General features: G+C 40.4%; 1 protein-coding gene across 1 annotated transcript in view; it reads left to right on the top strand.

Moving 5' to 3' along the window:
- The first annotated feature begins 2,806 nt into the window (after positions 1-2,806).
- The window catches only part of GALNT9 (polypeptide N-acetylgalactosaminyltransferase 9), a 218,021-nt gene continuing 194,089 nt past the window's right edge, over positions 2,807-26,738 (top strand). Inside the window, exon 1 of the mRNA XM_074844346.1 lies at positions 2,807-2,838. The gene's annotated coding sequence lies outside the window, so the exon portion shown is untranslated. The remainder of the gene's footprint in view (positions 2,839-26,738) is intronic.

The raw sequence follows: 26,738 nt of genomic DNA, 5'->3' as shown, positions 1-26,738 counted from the left end.
CAGGTTTACAATTATCCTATATTTGATATCACATATTATTGAAATGTCCAACCCAAACCACCTACCAACTCTATCAGCTGTTTATATATATGGAAATGTGCCTCATGCTACTGCCAGGTTTTGTCACAAATTGATGATTATAGGGTACCAGCCTATTTGAGCATCCAGTCTGAGAAACCTTAAAAAGACACATCCTTTACTGAAAGTGCTGCCAAGCTGCTTGCCTTAGGATGTTTCAGCATTGGAGGCACCTCAAGCTACCAGAGCTTTTTGAAAATCTTGGCTGTAAAGTCTGAAGCTGTGAATATATAATGTGTGATGGCAGCAGGCCCAGCTGGAGTACAAACACACACATACAGAAACACATGAGAATATGAACAGTGCTAACAAGATAGAGATACTGTGCTCCGCTGCTGCTCTCATCCCAATTCCACAAAATGGCATATGGAAATGAAGAATTTACTCTCTGCCCATTTCTTCTAGCCTTAAGGTTAAATTCTCAACTTTATGGGACTTTCTGGTTTCCTCTGTTTTTCATCTCCCCTTTCAACTTAACATTGCCTTTTAGTTTTATTATCTTGAAAGCTCAGAGAGATTCTGAATTTTATCTGCAGGGAAGCTCATTTGTTTTTAAATTATTTTCAGTCTGGAAGTTGGGAGATTACAGGCAGCTGTAAAACAAATTGCCTACGAATAAAGATGAGTTTCTTGGTTACCTGAAAACCCAAATGGGTTCAAAATAAGAGTTTAAAAGATGAGATTCTTTTGGCAAGTTGATCCAATGACTTTACACCTCAACGCCTGTTAAATAATGAAAGGGACTTGGATTTTTCCATCTCTTATAGTCTGTCGAATTAGTCAAATGCTGAGCTGCGGTATGATGTGAGCACTGTTAGATAATAAGCAAGTGTATGAGAGCACTCGCTCTGTAGCACTGTTTTAGTCAACTTTGCACATAGAAATCGCACAACGTGTGGTAAGGGAAGTACATTTCACTAACTCTGCAGGCACAGCTCAGGCAAGGACAACTTCAATGTTGACAGGCAGAGCAAGAAAGGGATCCCCAGCCCTGGCTGAGGTACCCGGCTGCAACATTGCTCTCATCATGGGCTCTGTTTCTTGCTACGGGCAGCTGAGCTCATGCAAGTGGTGAGAAAGGTAAAAACCCAGTGTGCTCTGGGGGAAATCTTAGTTCTACCATTACATTCCCATCATTAGCAAATCAAAGTTATCTACTACCATGTTTGGTAGTAGAATGATACAGACCCTCATTTATTCCTATATTTCCTTCAATATAAACTTTATTTCATGAAAAAAAGTGAGTGCATCAGGAATATGATGTGGCTGTCTGAGATTTTTTTCTGTTTTGTGAAACAGGTAATACTAAAATATTTTTTTAATGGATGGCTAAACTTAATGTGATTAATAGAAGATAATTTTCTTGTTCTGTGGTTAGGAAGATGAGATATATGAAAAAGCAGGATAGAAGCCCTGGTGAAGTAATCTTTTCTTCCCAGGTTTTTATTTTCTTCTGTCTCCTCCTTTTTTAGTTTCTTTTTCTTTCCTCCTCCCCCCCCCCCCCCCCCTTTTCTGTCCATCACTTTGCTTTTAGGGAGAGATAATGGTGAAGAGAAAGAAGTTTAAAATTAAGACGTTTCAAAGTTTGCCTTCTAATATTTTCTAAAGAAACTCAGATTGCCTGTGTCTTTTCATTTCAAGTTGTATGCTGTGCTGTCCCTGATAAGAGACTTCAGTGGTTTGAATGAACACCAAAGTATCAGCCTAAAGCAAGAAAACTGGCAAAAAACAACTCCAGGCTGTCTTTTAATGGACAATGTTTGTTCCTTTCTGCTATGATTCTCCTGTGACTGTGATCAGGAATTCTAAGGACTGTGGTACCTGCCAGTAAACTGGTACAGATGCGCACACACACGCACACAGTGGGAGGAAAAACACTGCATTTGATCTGAGGGATCAAACATTTTGGGGAATCATCTGATCTCAAGGATATCTACTCCTTCCTTTCCCCACATCTTTTTTTTAAACGATGCATCCCTAATCAGGCTTTGTCACCTCTCTGTAAACAGCAGACCTGCTAGCAGTGCTGAAAGATAAAGAGATGGGCAAAGAAAGAAGAGGGAGGTTGTCTTTGCATTGGTGTTTTAAATATTTATTCTAGATGTGTGCCAGACCACTTGCTTCTGATTTGGAGGAAAGGGACCCCAAACACTAAATGTTACAAAACCAGAGAAGTATTATGCAGGTTGCAATAATTGTTTATTGTATTCCTGTAATATATATTCCTATAATATGTATTATAGCATATATTATCTTGTTGAGAATGTAAAAGATGCTCTTTTGGGTCACAGCCCTGGTCCCATCTCGTATCCTCTCTGACTTCCTGGTGCTGGCTACCTCTGAGTAACCCTTGGTGCATAGGAGCAGTGAGGCTCTCAGGGCAGCACTTTTCCAATCCTACGGGCTGAGCAGTAGCTCACATGCTTGCCCAGAGCTGCCAGAATATGGGCTGAGATACTAAGTCCTCTGCAATGCCTTCCTTGCCTTTGATTTCACAAGATGTCTATGTGTTTGGTGAGGATGGGCTTGGTGGTGAGGTTTGTTGTTGTTTGTTTTCCTGAAAATGTAACAGTAATTTTGACTTTGAACAATAATGTGTTGTCTTCTCTTTCAGAATTTTTCAGAATTTCTCATGATGGACAGCTTACTGGCCAGCTCTGCCCAGTCTCTGAGTGATGGGACTGCAGGATCTGAAAGGTGCACCCTGGTGACATGGATGCAGTTTTGCAGCGGGTGCTGCTGTAACATGGATTAGGCCAGGTAAGGCACACTGATCACTTCAGCCACCTTTTTGCGGTGAGGATATACCCACCGTTTCTTTGTCTTTATGCTGTTGTGCTTGTCACTTTCTTCTGCCTGACAGTAACTTAATGAGACTTAGAATTGAAGTACCTAGAGCTGAGAGGTGAGACCTACTCCATCACCAGGTTTCAGCTGTAACAGTTTGCCTAAATATTCTTTATAATGATATTCAATTCTTATACTTATAGCCACTTAAAGATAACCTGGCCAGCTTAAAAAAATTTGCTGAGAAGCTCAGCAATTATACTTTTCCTTTTGTTACATAATTCTGCTAAGATTTATTATTATAGACTTATCAGTTGCCTCTACTAAAATCCCATTTGCCTGCTGACAAGCTCATAAGAGGGATGTGCAGGCTCTGGGCAGCTGGGAGCTGAGCAAGCCAGGGCTCTCTGGAAGGGCTTCTGGATCCCTCCCGACTTAACAGCAGACCTGAGGGTGCTCAGGAGGTTTCAAGTACTGCTCTTGCAATGCAAATGGTTGTGTTGTGTGCAGAAGGGACGGCTGCTTTGTCCTCATTGTCAGGGAAATTGGAAATCGGGGGAATTGGAAATGTTTGTCAGTTTTGAGAGTACTGAGCAAGACAGAACTATGCTGGCTGGGGTTTGCTTGTGCTTCCCGTGGCCTGTGTACTTACTTGTCTTTGGGTGTCTTGATATGCTAGAAAGTCTTTGCTGGTGTGCCTACACTTAAAAAGTGGTACAAGCATATGAGCCAAAGTGCCTTGTTGACACAAAGAGCTTCTCCAGTAAGAGGGTTTAAAATACACTGGTAAACTTCTTAGTAGACTTTAAGCTAGATCCAGTTCTTCCATGAAAACAGAAGGCACTGATAAAAGCTTTTTTGCTGATGTAACTGTATCTATACGAAGGCTTTTGCTGGTGTAAATCCCCTCTATAAAATCCAGAGAACGGTGGCAGGGTGTGCACTGTGAGGGAGGAGTAGAGGAGATGATGACCGCTGCTGTGTCACTGCATCTGGCTCATGCTGAGCAGTGATGAGAGTGGAGAAAAGGGGCTGCTGCTGTGTCACTGAGCTCCTGGTGAACCTGTCCCTCTGACTGCTGGTCTCTGCGGGATGCAGGAAGAGTTTCAGTTTGTATTAATATAGAATCTAGCCTAATGATACTTGACATTACTGCATTAGTGCAGTACAGATACACAGCTGTTCTGTATGGACTACCAAAAAGCACACTCACATCCTCAGCAGCGTGGCATGCCTATCCCATAAGTAGAGAATAAGTATTTCACCTTAGGGGCCTAGCTGCCCTATAGAAAAGGAGCAGGCTCTGTAAACATGGGGCCAGCCTTCCTTTCCATGGAGTCAAGCAGCACGCCTACCTTACCATCCTTTTAAAACATCTGAATTTTTGTGCCTGTCTAAAGCTGTTACCAAAACCATGAAAGCATTTCTGTTGTACTTCCATTAGAAACCCAGCACAATCAAGCCAGAGATTTTTTTAAGTCCTTCAAAGGCAGTTTCTGTCTTATCAATGTGTCAAGGTGCTCGGAACAGGTTTCACTATGTGTATATAGCACTGTAATTCTTTCTAGACTAGATGTGTACTTGAAAAGAAAAAAGTGTAATTTCCTCAGTCAGTACATAACAGCTTCACAAATTCTGCATGGGATGATTTATCACTGGCTAAAAAGCAGTGGTTTTTCAACCCTTAACTCTATGGGTTTCCTGCATAAATCCACCAGACTGTCACTGATCTGTCCAAGTTGCTGTAAAGAAGTCACACATAGCATTTCTTCTTTTTTGTTGTGAGCATCAGAAGTTGACTTTCTGACTGCACAGCAGAATTACTCTATTTGCTACTTACATGAGCATAATTTTGTGACTAAATTACTTAAGTCAGCAACTAATTTCACTGCTGCCTCAGACCTACTTTAAATGAACAGGTATATTCATCAATCACCTCCCTTCTTCTTTGAGTACTGGCCTAATCAATACGTGAAAGAGCTGCTTAAACACTTTCCTATTTAAACAAAACAAAAAAAAAAGAGGAAAAAGTGTGGCTAGACAAAACAGCAGAATAAAAAGTAGAGAGAATTTTAGGGACAGGCACTGAAGATTGATGTTATTCTGCATTAGGACTTTGTAAATCACTAAGCAAGAAGGATTATGTAATGGTACCCTTCCACCCAAGGCCCTAAATTAACAGGGTATGGTGGTTACATACAGATACACCTGACAACTTTGGAACTTGAGTAGTTTGAAAATGCCTACATGTAAAGGGATCACATTTTGCTGAACAGTGTGAGCACTTAAGCACATCACTGTCGTAAAAGGCAAAGGAAACACCATGGACCACGGTCTGTGATGGCTGTCAAATGCTCAGATGGTAAGTGTCTTGCTGTGCTGAGAAGAGGGCCAGAAAGGAATGAAATAAGGTCTCTGGAATAGCTGTGGTGTGCTGGATCTTTTAGAACATGCCATCTCCCAATGAATATGACTTTTGTTAATGTAAATGCAGCATTGCGGACTTGTTGCAAGGAACTGTTTTTGTATTTCTATATTGGTCACAGCTGAACTCTACCAAAAGTGACCAGTACAACCTGGTTGAGAAAAGTGGGACATTTGAAAATATAGGTATTGAAGGAATTATTGTGCGGTGATGCCTAAGCTAAGAGGAACAAGAAGACCTCATTCTGATACTGGATGTGATCAAAGATAACTCCAGTCAACTTGATGACTCTGGGCTTATGTGGCTGTAGCAGAGGGTGTCATTGTGGAGATGAAAGATGGGGTCATACGTTACTGAGACTTTATATCCAATCTGGTTTTGGTCTGCAACACCAGACTAGTAGTACTGAGTTGGACCTATCTTGTGCGTGCTTTAGAGAGGGCTTCCTCTCTTCTTTTATGGTTGTATTTTTACCAATGCTTCAGCTGAGGCACCTGGTGCTGCAGAAACACAAATAAAGAGCACTGTGTAGTATTCTGGTTCTGTTCAATACATGTGACCAAGGAGAGAGGGGCTGTGAAAAATTTTCCATTGAAACGGCCATGTTGCTCCACAGAATGGTTTTGCCCAGAGCTTTACCTTCCTGCAATTTACCAGCACTCTGCAGCACATTCCTGAGGTATCTTGGATTAATAGCATGTATTTATTACATTAGCTTTTTATTTCTCATCTGAGCAATGATTGTTTCCACAGCAGTCTATGCATCAGGACTCTACCGGTGTGAGGGGGGTTCGTGGTATGTCCTCACAAGGAGAGGTGTAACACAGACCTGTTGCTAAGAGCTTAGAAATAGCCTCAGTTTGCAGGAATATTACAAAAATGGCCACAGATAAAAGAAGGATGCAAGGCATTTTGTAATTAATGATAGCTGATATTGTGGAAATCTTTGCTACCCAATTAAAACTCAAAAGCCCCATAGGGTGTTACACATCACTGGAAGTTGCCGTTGTCCTTTTAATTCTGTATTTTACAGCATTGAGGGCTTTTTGGTTTTATTGCCTTATTTCCTACTCTCAGCTTTTATTCTCATACTGCATAAGAATGAAGTGGCTAATACATGCTTGCAAACCAGAAATGCTAATTACTAGAAATGTGATTATCATTTGTTTTAGAAAATTAATTAGAAACATAAATTCATGCTTTTATATCGTGATTCATTTAAAATAAATGTTTAGTTAGATATAAGCTTTGTTTGCAAGCTCAGCATTGTAAGACTGAGACTGAAGTTCTTGTGTGAATGACATCCTTCTCTCTCCCTCTTTGTGTTCAAAACTCCCTACCTACACATTTAACAAAATGAAGGCTTAATAATTTTCTTTTCTCTCTTTAAGTGTACCAGTTAAGTCACGTTAGTCTGTTCTCCACCTGCAAAGCTGCAGATACATGCTTAATCACATGATCTGTTAAATCCAATATTACTTGCAGCATATACTTTTATAATCAGATATTTTTCTCTTTCAAAGTAAAAAGATGCTTGACTATTCAGAAAGTGGAGGTCTTTCTTCTGGACATTGTGAAGTGCAGCTGCTGCATGTTAAATAAACCTGAGATTTGCAGATCAGCTTCCCTGTGGAGGAGACAACAGAGAATCAGTATATTAAAGGCATCTCTCTTTATTTACATACCTATGCCAGTGCTGGAACAGAGGCCATCACATTATCAGTACTCTGATAATTCTGCCTTCCAGAAATACCACTCTGAAAGCTAATGACACCTTCCTGGGAAACTGCCCTAGCCTAAAAATTGCTTACAGATTTAGAGAAGGTAGGAAAAAATCCCCAGAAAACAAACTCTGCTAACCACCACTGATTTTATCCAAGGGTGACTGCTGAATAAAACTTAAAATTAACAGTTCTCTTAGAAGACTAAAGTCTAACTCACATGTTAGGAAATAGTTTGAAACATTGTGTGTAATAATAAAATAATTTGTTGACTCCTGTCTTAAAACTACATTAATATTAACAAAACTTGCTCAGCTTTGGAGCTAGTAAGAATTGCAACTGTTTTGTGTTTGACAGGAAAATAATTGATTGTAACACAGTGTTTGGCCCTGATATTCTAGGGTGTTTATGACTGCATCTACACTACTGGTTTAGGTTGGATCAGGATCATACTTTTGAAGTAAATCTCCTAACTGTTCCCACATATTGTACTTTAATTCACACAGAATTGAATTGGAAGATATACTCCAACTGCTAAAGGGTGTTCAGTCTATGGGGATCAGTCTAGAGCTTAATCTGAAGTAATCAGCGCTGAAGTGTAGACAGTAAAGCCAGGCAGCCTTCAGCCTTCAGTGGTTCAGCTGCACCTCTCTTCCACGACCTTAGACACATGGCTTGTCCACCAAAAGGCTGCTTTTTCTGGGGATAAAAATGCAGCTAAATTCGCAGTGGTGGTGTAGAGCCACTAATAATTCCTTTGTTTGTATATGGTAGTAAACTGGCCCTGAGTGATGTGAGATCTAGGTTAGGAAAAGGCTTCTCTTAGCAGTATTTATCTCTTGTGCCATATCTCAATCCCTTTTGTTTCCTTCCTTTGAAAATGTCTGGGGCTGCTTTTCTTCTACTTGTGTATACTTTTAATACCTGCTAAAATCAATGCCTCTAAGGAAGGATTCATTTTCTTCAATGCAGTAGGGTACAGCTCTGCCATCCGAAACCCTGGCTTGGCAAAACAAAACCAAAGCTGAAATACTCCCTCCTACTGCTCCTCTAAATCCCTGTTGATCTGTAGGGAACAGGAGAAGAGAATTGCTCCCTTCAAAGACAGGAACATTCAGATGAAGAAATTTTAAAGCTGCACGTTTGTTTCAAATGGATCCTATTTAGCTTGACAGTAAAAGAGCCACAGGGCTGAATTTTATTACACATTTGTGCAACAGGCATTAAATGTTTCATGTTAAGAATATATTAAATAGTTTTAAAGAGAAACACACAGCCACATTCAGAAAGAACAGATACGGAAAATGAGTAGCATTCCTCTGAGATTTTTGTGCATTTAAAACCTGAAGATTGAAAAAAGAAAGTGCTGAAGATAATACAGAGGATTTCACCACCTCTTCTGTCCTAGCTGCCTCTGAGTATTTTGGGGGGGTTTGTTTGTTTTTTTGTTGGGTAAAGTCTTTTTGGTGTTTTTGCCAGTTGAGAAAAGCACTTGCCTTAGTTCAGGGGTGTCAGTAATCCCATCATTACTTCAGCTTGTGGTCTTGGACTTGCTGGACCAAGGCCTTCATGAAAAGTCAGGCCCAAGCTAATGCTCGCAGAGTGCTATGAAAACCAATTTGGTACATCGATCCTGAAGAACCAAGTCATCCCATCTTTCTTTTTGTAGCCTTTTTATTCAGGTATCCTCACACATTCTTGCTCAGTGAAGGTGAGAGTTCTGCCTGTTGATCTCTGCCTGTTTGCAGAGAGCGCAGCTATTGGGTACGAGTGCAGTGATGAAAATGGACCTAACTGAGCAAAGATGTGAAAAAAAGTGCGGTGTTATAACTCCTTGACTTCAGTTTGAATTAAAGAAATCTTTTCACTGCAGGTGAGCATAGCATTCATGCACTCTTAACTTTGAAAGGAAAAAGATTTCTACTACATGTAGGTACAGGGTAGTTTTCTTGCTGTAGTCTTCACACCCCACTCTAGTGGGGTCCTCTTGTGTTTGCCACTAATTGATACATAGTTTTGGGGTTGGATTATTTGGAGGTTTCTTGCTTCATATTCTCTTACAGTAACAAAGAAATGCTTTCTTCAACACTGAAGCAATGAGTGTGCTCTGACCTGGGGAGTCATAGTAAGGCAGATACACAGATTGCTAATTGCGCTGCCTATAATCATCTCCATTTCATAGGCGACTTACACCCTGCATTCTTCTGTTTCCATCTGGCATTATGCACACATTCTTTCATTTCTGTGTCTGCCTTTTAGCCACACAGCATTAACTATATTATAGATGCCAGGGTGGAAAAACGCCATCTTTGGAAGCGTGTGTGGAGGGATTGGCAAAGAGTAAACGACTGGCATTAATCATACTACAATTAGATTTTTCTGTTGAGACTTTGATATGTCTTTGGGTGGCCAGGCAAACAAACTGCCAATTTCTTGTCATCAATAAGCTCTGTGCTGATTAGTATCCACTATTCTCAATAAGTTTCCTTTTTCAGCATGTTAAAGGAGTAATCTGGGTAAAAGGATGCTGTCTTGTGTGCTTTATATTATTGTGATCTAACCTTTGTGGACTAACCTCTGATATCAGAATGGCTCCTTTAGTGGCAAAAGATAGTGGAACTGGAGCAATATGGAGAGGGTATTGCTATCCCCTAGGGTGATGTACATATCTGAGAACATTGAAAACGACCCCATGTGTTCAGTGGACAAAATGAAGTGTAGGTTCATCTGTTTAATTACATAATATATCCCGAGGCAGCGTTGCTACTGAGATTGACTGCACAAAGCAAAGATCCAGGGTTTCACAAAGTCAAGAAGGAAGGGATGGCTTCCCCATCTTTGGCAGTCTTTAACTGCAGCTAGATGCCTTTCTGAAATATAAACTTTGGACAAATACATGTTCTTAGTGCAGCATGGGAGTAATTCAGTAAAACAGAAGACCCTTGCCTGTATGGAGTAGATAGTTTAATCTGGTCTAAACTCTGTGTATTAATAACATCAAAAGAGAAGAAAATACCTTCCAGGCCTGTAGATACAGAATTTCCTTTGAATACTTTTCCTGAAGCACCAGCAGCACCATGTCTGAAGGGTGATTTTGTAATCTTAGCAGATTCTGAATCACCCAGGATGCTTTCTGCAAGTGGGAAGCCAACGTGACTCATGTTTTAGCACTGGAAGTTTCTCAGAGCAATGTTGTTTTGACAGCAGCAGTATGGCTTCTGTGTTATCCTTCAGTTTATCAGAGGACTTATATCTTAGGTTTGTTAAGACTTCATTTCACTATCTGGGAAGCCTTGTCAGGTTATGACCATTTGCTCATATGAATGGCTTAAGGCCGTTGACAAATGCTGTTATCTAGACTGGATTATTTTCAGAAGCCTTGTACATGTTCTGTCAAAGATGTGGAACTTGGCGCAGACCATAACCAGGTATAGAGGGATCTAAATATATTACTCCAATCTTGATATCTTTATCCAGAGTAAAGATCTGCCAATATAAAGATCTATATGAGCTTGAAAGCTATTATAGTTTTAAGCTAATGGCCTTAAAATATCTGAATGGTGTTATTTTGCCTGATGTCCTCTCGTGATCATTTTATATTTCCTCTTGTTTCTTGTACAGTAACAAATGCAGACTTTGGTTCATGTTGTGGGAGCCACAGGGTCATTTAGTAGCACAGTCTCTGTCCTGAAAATCTTAGTCCTGATAAACAAGATAAAGTAAGGGTGAAGTGAACATTACCTATGCATGACTGAGGAAGCTCACATAATTATCACATGGTGAAGCTGCTAATTGACTTGTGATATCCAGGATTTTGATTTAGTATCTTCTGTACAAGACCCTCCTTTTCTTTGCTATGAGAGCGCTCTTCTGAGTCGTTCTTGCTGGCTTTTTGGTGATGATGGGCACACCAAGTCTAGAAGTAGCATGAGAAATATGCTTTCCACATTTGTGACTTGTAGCTGGTCCTGGTTGTAGAATAAAAGCCATGGAAATGATTGTACTATCTTTGTGAATCTAATGGAGAGCTAAACATCAAGTTTTAAAGCACCCCATAGGACTTTTTTTTCCCTTGGAACCCTATCTACAGGATTTTTCTCTATCGCTTATAGTAATTGCTTCATGTCTCAATCATGTTTCTCCAGTGCATTGTTCACGAAAACCTGTGCCTGAACTTTTATATATGTACATTCTGGCTACATAATCCAGGGCCAGCCTAAAGCTTGAGTGCTTTGTTTATCTGAATGCACAGAATGTTTCAGCAGGCTGCTTTCATTTACCTGTCCAATCCTGATGCAGAGCAAAACTGAAGAAAGAAACCAGGATGGCAAGTAAACATGCTCCTCTTGTTCCTGGAGAGCTGTCAGCTATGCACAGATGGCCTTAGGAGAGAGTAGGCACTTCAGGCTTCTTAATGAAAAATAAAGAAATATTCTGGTTACTGTGTGACTGATTCATCCATTCAGCTACACTTGTCTTTTACATGCCTTCTTATGCCTCTCAATATTATGTGGTACTTAAGAATAAGCATCTATTGCTTATTCATCCTTTTAGTCATGGCAGAATGACAGGCAAATCTGAACTTCCTCCCTTCTCTACCACCAAGTCATTTTGTCTTGGCATTCAGTAGACCTTGAGGGAAGGAGCTGAGTGACTTGGTCATACTGGATTAGTAACAAATTAGATGGCATTTCCATATGTGATAGACCAGGAGGTTTTGAAGCTGTGCATCTGCTTTTAAGAATCAAGCTTAAAAATTAATTGACAGTCATGTCAGATGGGCAGCACAGAGCTACTCAAGCAGGTGATAAAGCAGTTGCAATGCAGAAGGTTCCTTTGAATTTCCCAGTATATGATTTGCGTGCAGTCAGCTGAATCTGAATGTGAACTGGAAGATGCAAAGTGGTAGTGTCTGGCCAGGCTGCCATTCTCTGAGATACGGCCTAGAATTAAAGTCAGAAATTTCTTTAGCTCTTGCAGAGATGCTTGGACTATACCTCCTCAAGAATTAAATGACCATTTGTACTTCTTTGGGTATCATGATAATATTTTGTCAGCAGAACTGAGCTTGATACTGGATGCTTCTCCATCTCTGACTAAGGGATTTTGCATAATTTACAAATAAAGCTGTTGGGACTGTCAGAATTTTATATACTGTGTTATTAACAGGACTTTGTAGCATGTCCTGCTCTAGAAACAATAATGCAGTTCTGAAGATCACCTGTGGAAGCCAGCAAAGGCCACCTGCTGCAGCAGTTGTGGCAGTGCTGCTTCTTGCTAATCAGAAAACACAAAGAGTGTAAGAATAATTACCAGTTTCTGCTGTCTGTAAGGATGGGTTTGCTTCACTTGGTGCGATGTCCCACTCTACCACTGCTTGCTCAGACAGCTGCAAAAGAGCCATCCTTTGTTTCCCTCACCCTGGGGTGGAAAATACTTGAATAGGACCTTTATTTTGCTGAAGGCCTACAGGTCTTTGTCCAAAATCACAAACATGCGTTAGAAGATGACACACAGGAGCCTGTATGTTGGTTTGAACTGTTTTCAGCATTCCTATACCCACTCTAGGATAAGGATCATTACCCTGAATTTTGTTTTGTTTTGTCTACATAATTGCATTCAAAATGGAACCAAAAGCCAGATGCCATCCTGAAATATAACTTCAAATAATTAAAGGAGAAAGATTTCAAAATATAGGAAGATGTGATTTAATTTACAGGAGAAATTTGTTAAGAAAGCCTAATTGTTTGCTCTGTAGCATTACCACCTTCATCTATTTTATTGCATAAATATTTAACAGGACTCTTTTTGTGAAGAAAATACAAGAGAAAAATATTATTATACATCGTAAAGAGCTAATCATATATCTGCCATAGAATTTTTAATAGTCTATGTTTATATGTTACTTTTTTTTTTTTTTGGAAAGGCTTACAAAATACATTAATGCTGTGAGTTCAGCATTACTTCCACTGCTGTCTAGCATTGAAGTCTTGGTTCAGAGCAAATTTGGGTAGAAAAACAGCTGTACTACACCTCGCTGATTGTTATTTGTTACTATGTATGTTCTTACTTTGCTACAAATGCCCACTACATGTGAAACACTCTGAAAAGCAATGAAAGCACACAGAAGTTGTAGAAGAAACCATGCAAAATAGATTTTCCAAATGAAATATGACATGCCATGGTAACTTCTTAAGCACTAAAGCAGAGGAATACAACAAGACCCAGAAGAGAACAATTTGTTTGCTGATCCTTTGTACTGCAGTGACACAGACAGTAGTCCTGGGCCAGGGGAGCATTGTGCTTAGGTATGGAATTAAAAGTTTCATCCCTTCAAAGCCCTGCAGGCCAGCTGCGTCAGTAAGCTGGCAGTGGGTTGGTTCTTGGTTGTGTGTGGAAACTGCAACTAACATAAAATTCAGATTCTCACATCTAGAAATAAAATTTAAAGGTTTAGAAGTTTTCCAGATGTCTCTCCATGGCACCAAGGGGTTAGTCTGCTTTATACTCTCCTGGTTGCCATTTGTTACAAACAGACTCAACATCTTCCTATCTTAATTATAGGCTTAATTAGAAGGAAAGATCAATATTTAGGATAATAAAAGCACACAGATAATTAGAATAGTAAAACTCCAAAGATAATGAAAACAATTAAACTACTTTTCTGGGTGACGTGAGGATATGGAATAATCATTGGTAGATCTCGCATTTTGATTGTAGTGAAATTGTCTCTGACCTCAGAATCTGGAGTTGAATAAGAAGAACAAAAAAGTAATACTAAAAATGACAGGAACTGAACATTTCCCTTATTCTTCTGGACTATAAGTGTCTGTTCACCTGAAAAAAGTACTTAATTAGTTGTCTTTGGGATCATCGGCTTTCCCTTTTTGTAATGCAGGCAATAGTCTCACCCACAACCCCTGTCTGAACACCTGTAATTTCTGGTGAGAGATCCACCTGCTAACACAGATTTCAAAAGGCAACAGGGATCTTTTGAGTTCCTCTTAGTAGAGGCCAGATACTGAATAAGTTTCATTTCTGAAGTGATCTGCAAGAAAATTGAAATGTGTCCTGGTTATTTTTAGCCAAAATTTTCTTTTGTTTAATAAAACAAAATAGAGGGGTTGAGCTCGTCTTTCGCCTCCCTTTTCTCCTGTTTATATTGTGTTGTGATGATAAACTCAGGCACTGTCCTGCCTGGCCTCTTCGGTCCTTTCCCATTGAACCGGAGCACCATCCCGGTGCAAATCAGTGAGACCCTACAGTGATGTGTGGAGTATCTGCATCTTAGTGTGGTTTCCATCATAAGGGCTTTGTGGCCCAGTTGTGCTTGTTTTCTTCCCATCATTTCAGGCTTTTGGTTCTTACAGTTCCCTGAAAGTTTCCACTGGGCTGTGATTATCATCTTACAACGTTATGCAACTCCACCCCCAGCCTAACACTTGTTATTTTTTTAGCAAGTGGTTTGTGGGGTTTTTTTTTGTTTTTTTTTTTTTTAGAATTCAACCACTTTAGTGAGAATAACATCAGTGTGGACATGCTGAGATGTGCTGATAGAGAAGAAACACTGTTATCATTCAAGTGGTGAAGGGGAAAAGGAAAGAAGTTGTTCCCTGTAAAAGCTTTCTCTGGCAAGGGCTCCTGATGGGTTTTGATTGGTTTTGTTGTTTCTTCCCCCCCCCTTCCTTTGAAGCTGGTACTATCTTTTACTTATGAAAAGCTAAACTTACATATTTTACTAGGCAATGACAAATGATCCCTGGAACTCTGACCAGCCAGTGCTGTATGTGGCTGCATATTGGGACCTGCAAAAATAAGAGGATAAGTCAGATGGAGTTACAGCGCTGTCTGTTACCTTCATTTTGAAGTCAAGGAAGACGAATACTGTACAGAGGTGAAAGTAAGTCAGGGAAGGCTTATAGTGCAGTCCCAGAGAAAAGGTTCCATGTGAGCAAGGAAAGCAGAATATACTCAATAGCACAACTATAAGAAAAGTAAACTGATGTCCAAATCCTACTTGGGGATGAAAAGTTAAGCAGGGGAAGTGGAAGCAACAGATATTTTTGTATGACTTTGTGAGAGAGTGCTCTTGGTCTGTAGGCAGAAGCAAAGTTTCTGTGTGGCTGGTAGTGCTGCAGAAAGATTTTTTTTTAATTTTTTTTTTCTCTCTGTCTTCTGGTTAAAAGAAAACTTCCCCTCCCCTCACAAAAAGAAACGCTTCTTTTCACAGAGAATTACTTGAGGATTTGTGACTGTGGAACAACGGATCAATACTTGTTTGCGAAAAGCTTCAGTTAAAGTGGGACAAGTGGAGATTAGCTAGATGATCTGCCCATTGTCCATCACTATAGATTTCTTGTTGTTAGCTGGAGAGGTTTATCTTGCCCTCCCTGTTCAGAGCTGAGAAGTGATCTGAGATGAACTGTGTGGCTCACAGGAATTAAAAATAAAAACTGTAGGTGCCACAGAAGCAATTGGAAAGAAGGACTTCTCTGAGGAGCGATGTGGGCACCTTTGAACTTGTTTGTGCTCTGGACAAACTGCCCCTGCTTAAATCTCTCCTTGCATCAAAGGAAGCCTGAGCAGGCAGAGGTTATGGGGTTGGTGTGAGGTTAATCAACCTCCAGTTTTCTAATTGTTGCGTGGAGATGGCGCAAAAATAGCGAAGAAGGCTCCAGTCTTGTAAGAGTGGGGTTTTTTGGTGACTGGACCCTTGTGCCCAAAACAGAGCTGGGTTTTATCTCAGCCAGTTTTGCCAAGATGCCAGATGCCAGTTATAGGGGGTTGACAAATTGACAAATTGTGAAAAGATCCACTAAAATCAGGATGGCTCAAGGTGAACACAGAGTTTTAACCTCATGGCTCAGACTGTGGGAGATAAGGTAGTATGTGATTTCCTCTGAGATTCAGAAATGTTCAGGTTGGAGTGAACTGTACAATATTTTTACTCTGAGTTTTTCAATTCCATAAAGTTAGGTCATTTTTATACCAGTTGGATTGGTTCCAGTGTTTGTTTGTATTTCAATAGGGGATGGCAGGACTTTATGTACTTTTTTTCAGTGACATAGATGTATTAACCAGAAGTGTCTAATTATCTTTATTGATTAACCTTATCTTATAAAGAAGTAGTCACTCACTGGAGCAGTCCATATTCTGTACACTGCAGAAAGAGAAAATGATTAATTTACTCCCAGATTGTACTGCTCTGTATGCTACAAGAGTAAGTGATGGATAAGGGACAGCCTGGCTGTCTTGGGTCAGAACAGTAGGTCAGAGTCATTATTTACCTTTTGAATGTAGAGTGAGAACTTCCTCTTTTTGCAAATCATGACCCCAATTCACTTGTTTACAGGGACAGGCAGAACTGGACACACAGCTGTGTTGTGCCTTAATATATGTATATATACAGAGCTGCTGTTACATCAGGTCTGAAGTATATGTGCAGGGAAGTAGGACCTGTGATTTCTGAGATTAATTAGGAAAGGTTTCTGTTAAAAGTCCATAGAACTTTACTGTTGGTTTCTTTCAAGTCATACTTTTCAAACTGTTCTTTGCTGTGATGCCATGAAAAACTGACCACAGCCAGAGTCCATATTTGCTTAAATTAAATTTTTTTGTCAGCCAGTGATGTCTTACTTTCTTCCCTGTGGTCCACCATTTTTTTGTCTTCTGTTATGTTTGGAGGTCTTGCTTTGGTTTGTGTTTGTAAGCCTCTAGTGCAGTAAGACCCAGTAAGTAAGTGTGATAAAGGATCCTAAATGCAGTGGAATGACACGATCTAACCTTTAGTCAGGTTTGTGTATGGTGTATAAATGTGTGGGCATATGTGCGTGTGTATGGTATGTGGGTACATACAGTCTCTGTCCACATCTGGAGATGTCTGTGTCTTACAGAAATCAGACAGGAATGCTCATCGTGCACTGTTGTATTTATTGCAATGGAAACAAAATGATATAGGCAATAATCCAAAAAATTCCAGAAACAAAAAAGGAGGTTAACCCAAGAATGCTGTTTGTCAGTGCCATGTGGGTTGAGATAGCTATAGGTTTTATGGCATTCTCTGGTGTATTTTTCAGCCTCCCCTTTGGTTTATCATCTTCCTATCCAGTATGTCTAAGGTATAGTTTCATTGTCTGCACAACCAAGATTCTCCTCTAGGCATTCCCTCTTCTCATGTTTCACGTTGCCTTCTACGTTCTTGTTTTTTGTCCTAGAGAGACAGTCTTATTCATGTTTGTGTCTTGAATGAAGTTTTCTTTGTTATTCTGACTGCTTTACACATTAAGAAGGGCTTCATCTCTTCCAGTCCATCAAACCAAGCCCCTCCACTGTAATAATCATATTCTTCTCCTGCTGTCATCTCTCCTATTTCTGAATTGCTGTTCCCTCCCACTTCAGCAGTGAGGGAGCTGATGTACTGCAACCACTCCTACTGGAAATACTACATTCACCTTAACGCTGAACTGGGTTTTCACTCTTCCCCGTCTCTATCTGTAATCACTCTTATACTTCCAAAGGAAGTCTAGTGTCCCTTGCTGCCTAGCAGAATGGATCCCCATTGCTTTGGGGCTCTGGGTGTTCTCATAGCATCCTAAATCATCCTGAGGGATACTGAATATTTTCATGTCCATCTTTCTGGAGAGGCTGGATGAAATAATCTTCTGATGAGTCAGATACTTCTTGCTATTTGTAAGACAAATGTAATGGAGTCAATTTTGCCTCAGAATTGTTTCACTTTTGCTATATCACACACAATACACTGACATTTTGACCCATGTCATACTTCTTTTTAAAAATCCAGTGATTTTGAGTGACATGTCCTTCTCAAAATCACTTGTTTTTCACTGGTCCAAAAAGTGTGATTAAATGTTCCAGGTTGCATGTCATAGCACAATTGCAGCTTGGATGGTGCCTTTCCCAGCTAGTTCACGAGATATACTGAACAACACTTGTTGGCTTTGCAATATTCCATTTACTCCTGGGTGTGAAATCTCTAAGTAATGCTCCCACATGTTTTTATAGTATAGCCCAAACAACACAAGCGTGTGCTGAGAGTGTGACACATGCTCTGCTGTTTATGCTGGCTGCAGTTTGTACATGCTCACCAATACAAGTGGGGGGTCTCAGCTATTGCATGCAACCTGAGAGAGCTGAGCAGGCAAAATACGGTTTGGTCTAGTAAATTGTGATGTAACAAGCTGCGGGTTTTTTTGAGGATACTGCTCAATGGTGATTTTCTATATTTTGGGAACCGATGCCTTTAGACATGATCAGGGAGTTGCATGTCCTCACAGCCCACCTGATGTCTGCTTAGCAACTTTTATCTGTGGTCCAGAGTACCTTTTTTGTCTCTGAAAGATATGAACTCAGTGCTCAGAAATAAATCTCCTCCTCCTAGATGTAGTCCCAATTTTTATGATTTCTGACAGAGTCCAATTCATGCACTTCTTATTTAATTTTTTTATTGTATTTATTTAAATAGAATTACACAAGGATAAGATCATGAGATTTAATGATAAAGTGATAAACAGGAATTTGTGTTTATCACACATTCTGCATATAATAATTTTTCTGTAAGTCAAATCTTGTTTGTCCTACTGATATGAGTAGTAGCACTCATGTGACCAAACAATAGTAGGAATTTTCCTTCTATGGAGAGAAATGCTAACCTGACCAGCATTGCTAATAGCATATTCTGTTGATTTCAAGTATTTTGATTATGAAGGGCAGCTGGAGTTTGTTCTCCAGACATTAAAAGAGAGGTTTTTTTAGGTTTCATCTTCTGTTTTCCAAATATAACCCACAACATTTATTCTAGATGATTATATCACACAGTATAAAGTAAACTTGTGCTAGATTAAAAGCCATTTTATAGAGTTTACACTTTGCTAGTTTTATAGACTAGCATAAAACATAAAGGTATCTTGGGATTTTTTGTTCCTCCACAAGAAATTGAAGATGTTTTTCTAGCTGCTTGAAAATAGAATGCCAGAATGTGCATTAGTAGAAGATAACCATTTTGATCATGTTAATGATACTCTGTGGGGCAAATTCTGCCTCATGAGGGCAACCTTAAATTTTTGTACTATTGGAATAATTATGTTCAATTACGATTTGTAATATAGGGCTTAATTTAATCCACAGATAAAACATGTGCTTTGTCTTCATCTTCACTACCCAGCTGTTAAATGGAACAGAAGGGAAACATTTATCACTGAGAAAATTTGTTTTTTAAAAGTTTGTGTTATAGCTTTGCTTTCATCAGATTCTGTAAATCAAAGATATATAAATGTCATTAGTGGGCCTTTTCACAAGTTTGACTGGTTAATCAACACACAGAGAAAGCTTTACTGTCTGTCTCTCCACCATTATCCAAAGGCTGGGGCTCTCAAAGGCTTTCAGGATGGGGAGGTGCCCTGTGGAGGTTTTCCACTTTATCCTCAGTCTCTCAGGCTCAGGCTGACCTATGTTTCCACCAAGTCTGAAGCAGCTGATCCTGTCTCCTGAGGCAGCTGGCCTTAGGAAACGTACAGTAGGGAAATGTCGCACTGAAAGCTATAATGTGGAGAGCTACAATTAGAAAAGTACTTAATTGATCTGTGGAGTAAATGCGAGACCTGGAATGGTGCAAGTTGTGTGACTATGTTTCAGGGCAGCCCATGAGTAGCATTTACTAAGTGGAAATCTGTTAAGTTGTCTCTAAAATAAATAAGTATGGTTACAGAGCTACAAGTGCATGCTTGGGAAAAGGCAACATCGTGTAGTGTCCCTAATAAAGACTAAGACTTGGGTGTGGGGCCGGACTGTGACATACAAACAGCGGTTTAAGTTCCTTCCATGGCCAGATATGACCTGCTGTCCTTTGTGAAGTTTGCAGTTCAGCTTGATAAACTTGTGCAGTTTTTCTATTACACAGGACAAAGCATCACTATTGATTTTTACAGCTTGATGAATTTTATTTCTGTTTTCTTGCAAAATCAGCAAAAAGGGAAGAAATCACAAATCATTGCACAGAACTATGCAAAATTTTCAAACTTAATGAGAGTTTTGTACTTACCTCTGAAATTTTAAAAGGCATGTGTGTTGGACCATCCTATTGCTAATATTTTTTTGTCTGGAAACATCTTTGTTGAAAACAAACCGATTGTTAGTTTGACTATTTGCTATGTCAAAAATCAAACTGTCATGAGCTTCTTATCTGATGAGGGAAACATGAACACATAGCAGTTGCTCTGGCTGAATGGGCTGAAGTAGAAGTTATTGAATACAGCCATTCCATATGGTGTCTTTGTCCAGTGATCCTGCAGAGATCATCCTGAAATCTGAGCAGTAAACTCTGCTCATGAAATCAAGTCAGCATGAGCTTTGTTTCTCAGAAATTTCAAGCCCATTTCAATTAGGAGAGGCTTTATGATGCTAATGATCACATGGACCAGCCTGATGTTTTATTATCTGGGAAAGCATGGGTAAGACTGATTTTAGGTAACATTTGACTGGGTAAGGGGAAACCTTTTCACTACTTCATACTGCGCTGACATATAAATATATCAGGTATTCTTCCAGAGCAAACAGCTACAGCAAAAAGAATTTCCTTCATCCTCCTAAACTATAGACCCACTTTTGATGTGGATTTAAAGACAAATAAAAGAGGAAAAACCTTTCCAAACTGTAAATTAATGGATCAAATATTTCTAAATGAAATTGGAACGGCATCTGTGGTTTTATTATCTTTTGCCATACAGGGCTGTCTTTGAAAGGGGAAAAAGCTTAGTAAAAAGTAATTTCAGAGCCTTGACTGCTTTTTGATTACAATTCGGGATTACTGTTTTAATCACCGCTTATCAAGTAATACCACAAACCTCAGAGCATGACCATCTTTCTCAGGGGAAGACAGATTTAAAAGCCAATTTTCAGCAATCCCTCCTCTTTCTCCCAAACTCATCTAACAAATATGGAGGGATAATAATCTGTGATATTACAAGAGACCTTAAGCAATGCCTGAAACTCTCTGTGTTCTCAGATTTCTTCTGAGTTTTCGTTACTGTTGTAGAAGTATTATTGTTCAGTGGAAATACCAGCATATATCTAAGCAAGCTCTTGTTTCAAGGCAGCCTCCATTCGAGTGCAAGATATCGAGCATGCTCCCGTTTCCCAGGCAGATGACAGATTTTACACGTGCAAACTTGTCTAGATATAAGCATGTGCATGTGTTCAAGGGAGATCTGAAATGTATACCTTGTATTTGTATGCAAATTACTGCTACAAAATGGCTTCATGCACAAGGTAAAGCTCTTGTAAAGATGTATACGAGCTAGCAGATATAGTCATGAGAGTTACTGGAATTAAAAGATAGATTATTTTTTTTTTTTTTGTAACTCAAACTTACTGATATTGCATGGTTTTTCTATGGCAGGAACTGGGTGGCAGACCTTCATCTGAAGCAGGGTGAGAGAAGAGCCCTTGGTTTCTGCAGTGCATTGGGGGACATGAGTAAATGTCTGTAAGGGAAAATACCCCTATTAAACAAATTCAGAAGTGTGGTGCTTGGTGAGGAGCTAAAGTGGCTAAGATCAACCCTGGACCTTTTTCCTGTGTTTGCTTTGGTGACTGTATCTCACAGTGGAGTGCCATGAGCCTCTGCTGTAGAATACCTGGTCCTTGTTAGTTCCTTCAGATAAATATTGCTGCGCTTTTAAAAAGTGAAGACAAAACCTCCCTCTTCACTCCAAAGAGCCTGCATCTAATGAAAGTGATCAGACTGATTCTGTCCACAATTAACTTTTGTCTGAATTATTCAAATCCTACTCAATAATACTAGGGATGGAAGAGGCCTATTAGATCATTACATTTCTCTTTTTACAAAGCAGAATGTAACCTGCTGGGACATGATGTATCTTTTATCAAAGTGATACTGTGAGTGATCTTAGCCAAAAGGCTTAGAAAATTCTGTTACCTGCTAAGGGGACCTCAGAGCAAGTTCTATTCAAGAGCTAATTTACATGTGGTACATGAGCCTGTAGACAGTGCTTGAAGTGCCTGTACTACAGCTAAGGAAGGCAGTGTTCACTCCAAGGTTAGTCTTCATGTGAAAAGAAACTTGTGCAGGAACCCTTATAAACAAGCTACAACTTTTTTTTCTTTTCTTTTTTTTTTTTTCAATTGTATGAAGAGAGTTTTGAATGAGGCACTAAATAGTGTTAATGAACTGATAAATAGCTTGAAGGGAAGCAAGTGAATTCATAGAATCATAGAATGGTTTAGGTTGGAAGGGACCTTAAAGATCATCTAGTTCCAACCCCCCTGCTATAGGCAGGGACACCTTCCACTAGGTCAGGTTGCTCAAAGCCCCATCTAGCCTGGCCTTGAACTTTGCCTAGGGAGGGTGCACCAATAACTTCTCCGGGCAACCTGCTCCAGTGCCTCACCACCCTCACTGTAAAGAATTTCTTCCTTATATCTAACATAAATCTACCCTCTGTCAGTTTAAAACCGTTACCCCTCATCCTATCCCTACAGCCCCTGATAAAGAGTCCCTCCCCATCTTTCCTGTAGGCCCCCTTTAAGTCCTGGAAGGCCCCAGAGCCTTCTCTTCCCCAGGCTGAACAACCCCAACTCTCTCAGTCTGTCCTTGTAAGGGAGCTGCTCCAGCCCCCTGATCATCTTTGTGGCCTCCTTTGGACCTGTTGAGCAGGTCCGTGTCCTTCTTATCTTGGGGGCCCCAGAGCTGGACACAGGACTCCAGGTGGGGTCTCATGAGAGCAGAGTAGAGGGGGAGAATCCCCTCCCTTGACCTGCTGGCCACACTTCTCTTGATGCAGCCCAGGACACGGTTGGCTTTCTGGCCTGTGAGTGCACATTGCTGGCTGATAGTAAGTTTTCCATCCACTAGTACCCCCAAGTCCTTCTCTGCAGGGCTGCTCTCCATCCACTCCTCACCCAGCCTGTGTTTGTGCTTGGGGTTGCCCCAACTGCACTTGGTCTTGTTGAGCTTCATGAGGTTTGTGTGATCCTACCTCTCCAGCCTGTCCAGGTTCCTCTGGATGGCACATCCCTCCAGTGTGTCAACTGTACCACACAGCTCAGCGTCATCGGGGAACTTGCTGAGGGTGCACTCAATCCCACTGTCCATGTCACCAACAAAGATGTTAAACAGCACCAGTCCCAACACCAACCCCTGAAGACGCCACTCGTCACTGCTCTCCACTTGGACATCGAGCTGTTGACCGCAACTCTTTGAGTGTGACCATCCAGCCAATTCCTCATCCACCAACTGGTCCATCTGTCACATCCACGTCTCTTCAATTTAGAGACAAGGATGTCATGTGAGACAGTGTCAAATGCTTTGCACAAGTCAAGGCAGATGATGTCAGTTGCTCTTCCCTTATCTACCAATGCTGTAACCCCATCACAGAAGGCCACCACATTTGTCAGACATGATTTGCCCTTAGTGAGGCCATGTTGGCTGTCACAGATCACGTCCTTATTTTCCATGTGCCCCAGCAGAGTTTCCAGGAGGATCCACTCCATGATCTTGCCAGACAGAGGTGAGACTGACTGGCCTGTAGTTCCCTGGGTCTTCCTTTTTTCCCTTTTTAAAAATGGGGACTATATTTCCTCTTTTCCAGTCAGCAGGCACTTCACCGGACTGCCATGACTTTTAAAATATGATGGAGAGTGGCTTAACCACTTCATCCACCAGTTCCCTCAGGACCTGTGGATGCATCTCATCAGGTCTTGTGCACCTTCAGGTTTCTGAAGTAGGTATATCCAGCTTCCTGGAGGAACAGATTGTTCTTCATTACTGCTGCAACTGTCCATATTTTGCCTACAAGTGACAAGCATGCAAAGAACTGCATTAGATAGATTTATTCTGAAGTAAATCTCAATGAACACCAAGTGCATAAGACAGATTTACCAAGATCAGTCCTATCTTTTGACTTTCCAGTTAAAGCCCATCATTAACATGGTCAATATATGCTAACATACCGCCTGGTGGAAACATGTTATGGTAAGATTATCACTGATGGGAGAGGCTCATCCTCTGAGCAGCTTTCCTTTCTCTTCAAATTTGTGTTTAGAAGTTCCCTACCAGATGGGTGGGCAAAGGATTATAAATCCAGCAGGCTGCTGCTGGAGCAGAGCTTCATCTATCTCCATTGTGAACAGCTTTCTATCTCTCTGGAGTAGGCAAAAACCCTCAAAAAACCCAAATCAAAGCTATTTTTTAGGTAGCCTGGCAAGGGAGATACAGTGGCACAGAAGACAGTCATATGGCAGATGACTTGTTGGCTTGGTGTTGCACAGTGCAGAATCACTAGAATAGTTGAATGCTTTAGCATAATAGGTGTGTTTGGCCAACTAAAATTTGGATGCCTACTGACCTTGGCTGTTGAAAGCTAGGCAATACAGCCTCACAATCCATACTGCAGGAGTGTTAATGTTTCCCTCAGGGAATTGAGGTTGCTGGTGCTCTGGCCTTGTGAGGAGTTTGGAGGGATGGGACTGAATTTGTAACCTTCTGCATTTTCTAGACCCTAGAAGAGAAAGCAGTTTTAAGGGACACCATTTAAGTGATACACATGGATGCATGGCATGGTTTGCCTTCTGTCTGCTGAAATATATGTTGTCCATCTGTTATATCTCTGTTCTTAGAGCAGTTGGGCTGCTGATCAAGTGATCATGCCTAGCTGGTCAAAATGGCAGTAATTGTACTTCACTCCCTGATCTGCTCTTTATATATATGGCTATAAAGAGGGTGGGGAACTGGCGCCTTCAGATGGGCCATGTTGTTGATAGCGTAAATAAGTTTCACAGTAGAGTTTGGTTTGGAAATAGCAGAATGATTCCGGTTTCTTACACTCATGTAGGGCTAAAACCAGTTGCACCTGTGTAAGTAATGGTTTAACTTGTATCAAAATTTTTCCTTAATTGGTTTCTTTGGTGATTGCCTTAATTTCAGACATGGATGAGAGGAAGATGTTTGTACTGATTTGATTAAGCCCAGCAGCTGTCTCTCTTGCTGGAAGGGATGCTCACAGAATATTTCTCATCCTCTCTGAGAGATATCATAATGTCATTACAGGAAGCTTTGTCATTTTTCCTTAAGGACATTAAGTTGTGTGATGTTGTTGGGATTGGTTTTCAACAGCAAATTGAAAGCACAACAAGCAAGACTGTAGGAATGCTTGTGAATAGAACTAGGGGAGAACACTCTCCCTGCACATGATCTCAAAATCTAATTGTTCCATGAGTTAGAGTAAAAACAATTTAAAAAAAACCGCAGAAAATATACTTTCAAAAGGGAGTGAAACCTTTTACCTGTGGGTCCTCTGTCACAGAACAGTCATAATAAGGCTGGCTCAGAATTGCAGTCTGGAGGTCCTGAGCTTGTCTGTGTGGTAGCCTACTGCAGTGTCTCAGACATGGGGAGCCTAGCATTTCTGTCCCTACTTGTTTCTGCTTGCAAAATTAACATCATCTTCATCTGCTTGTTCTGCCAGCCTAAATTAATGTGCCAGTCTGCTCTAAGAAAAGAAAAAAAAAAAAAAAGAAAAAAAGGAACATACCCTCCACCCTGCTAACAAAATACATCAATGTCAGCAGCCCCTACACATGAATGAACCTCAATAAGCAAACCATTGTGCATGGGTGGCAGAGGAGGAGAAAAACAAGAAATTGATAAAGAAATATATTTCACTTTCAAGCTTCTAAGATGTTAGCTTAAAAACAACGGGGAGAGAAAATAAACCCAGTCATTTTTTAAAATAATGAAAAATACACTGACAGTGGCCTCCACACTTAAGTAGTAGGTTTTTTTGCCTACTGAAGTAGACAGAAGGTTTAGGGCTGGGAACCATTTTTAGTTATTGTTCTGGAGCCCTAGTCATGTTCCTCAAATACAGATTGATCTTAATCTGTCTCAAAGCACGATTCCTGAACCTCTTACTACTTGTAGTGTTCTGCTAAGATAATGGGTAGGTTGGGTTAAACTCCTTCATTTAAGGTAGCTGCAGGAAATGGTCATGCCCATGTGGTCATCTAAAATGCCAAAGCAAAACTGCTTGGAAATTCAGACCATCTGCTAGTAATTATTGACTATTAAGAAAACAAGCTGAGCAGTGGCTTATTTTCAGTTAGAAAAGCTTGAGTACAACAATTTTTCCCATGATTATCTGTCCTGGAAGGATCTTGAGGGCTCCAGGATCTAGGCCCAAAACCCTCTTGGCCAACAGACAGATTGGATGAGTCAGGGTGGAGGAGATCCCTCTGGAAAGACAGCAGAGTCAATGCGCACACCAGTGAAGACAATCAAGAGACAGTCTTGATTCTATCTTGATTCTGTCCTGGAGCCACCTAAAAACAAAGTAGAGCCTTAGGACAGAGACGATTCAGGTGGCAGATTAACTCAAAATGCTGGGACATAAGATACATTTCAGCATGCAGTTCATGGGGACAGAACATGTTCACTGTTTCAGAAAAAAAAAAGTGGAGGTAGAGGGTTTAGATTATGTTAATACCAATTCTGGCAGAAGCAGCCTTAAAAAGATGGGTTAAACTTCCTGCAGAGTATTTTGTGTTCAACATGAACACAGCATTTTATGAAACAGGAGCACTGGCTGCTTGGCTTGAAAGGGGTTCGTGAACAAGTCTGGGGTTTCATTGGAAGGGTGGAAAAAAAGTCCCAATAGCTTTTGTTACATCAATTCTGGAAGTCTAAATGCCATAAG

This window comes from Strix aluco, chromosome 18 (genome assembly GCF_031877795.1).
Source record: "Strix aluco isolate bStrAlu1 chromosome 18, bStrAlu1.hap1, whole genome shotgun sequence".
Taxonomy (NCBI): Eukaryota; Metazoa; Chordata; class Aves; order Strigiformes; family Strigidae; genus Strix; species Strix aluco.
The sequence above is the reverse complement of the archived record's forward strand: the minus strand, read 5'-3'. Positions and strand labels throughout refer to the sequence as shown.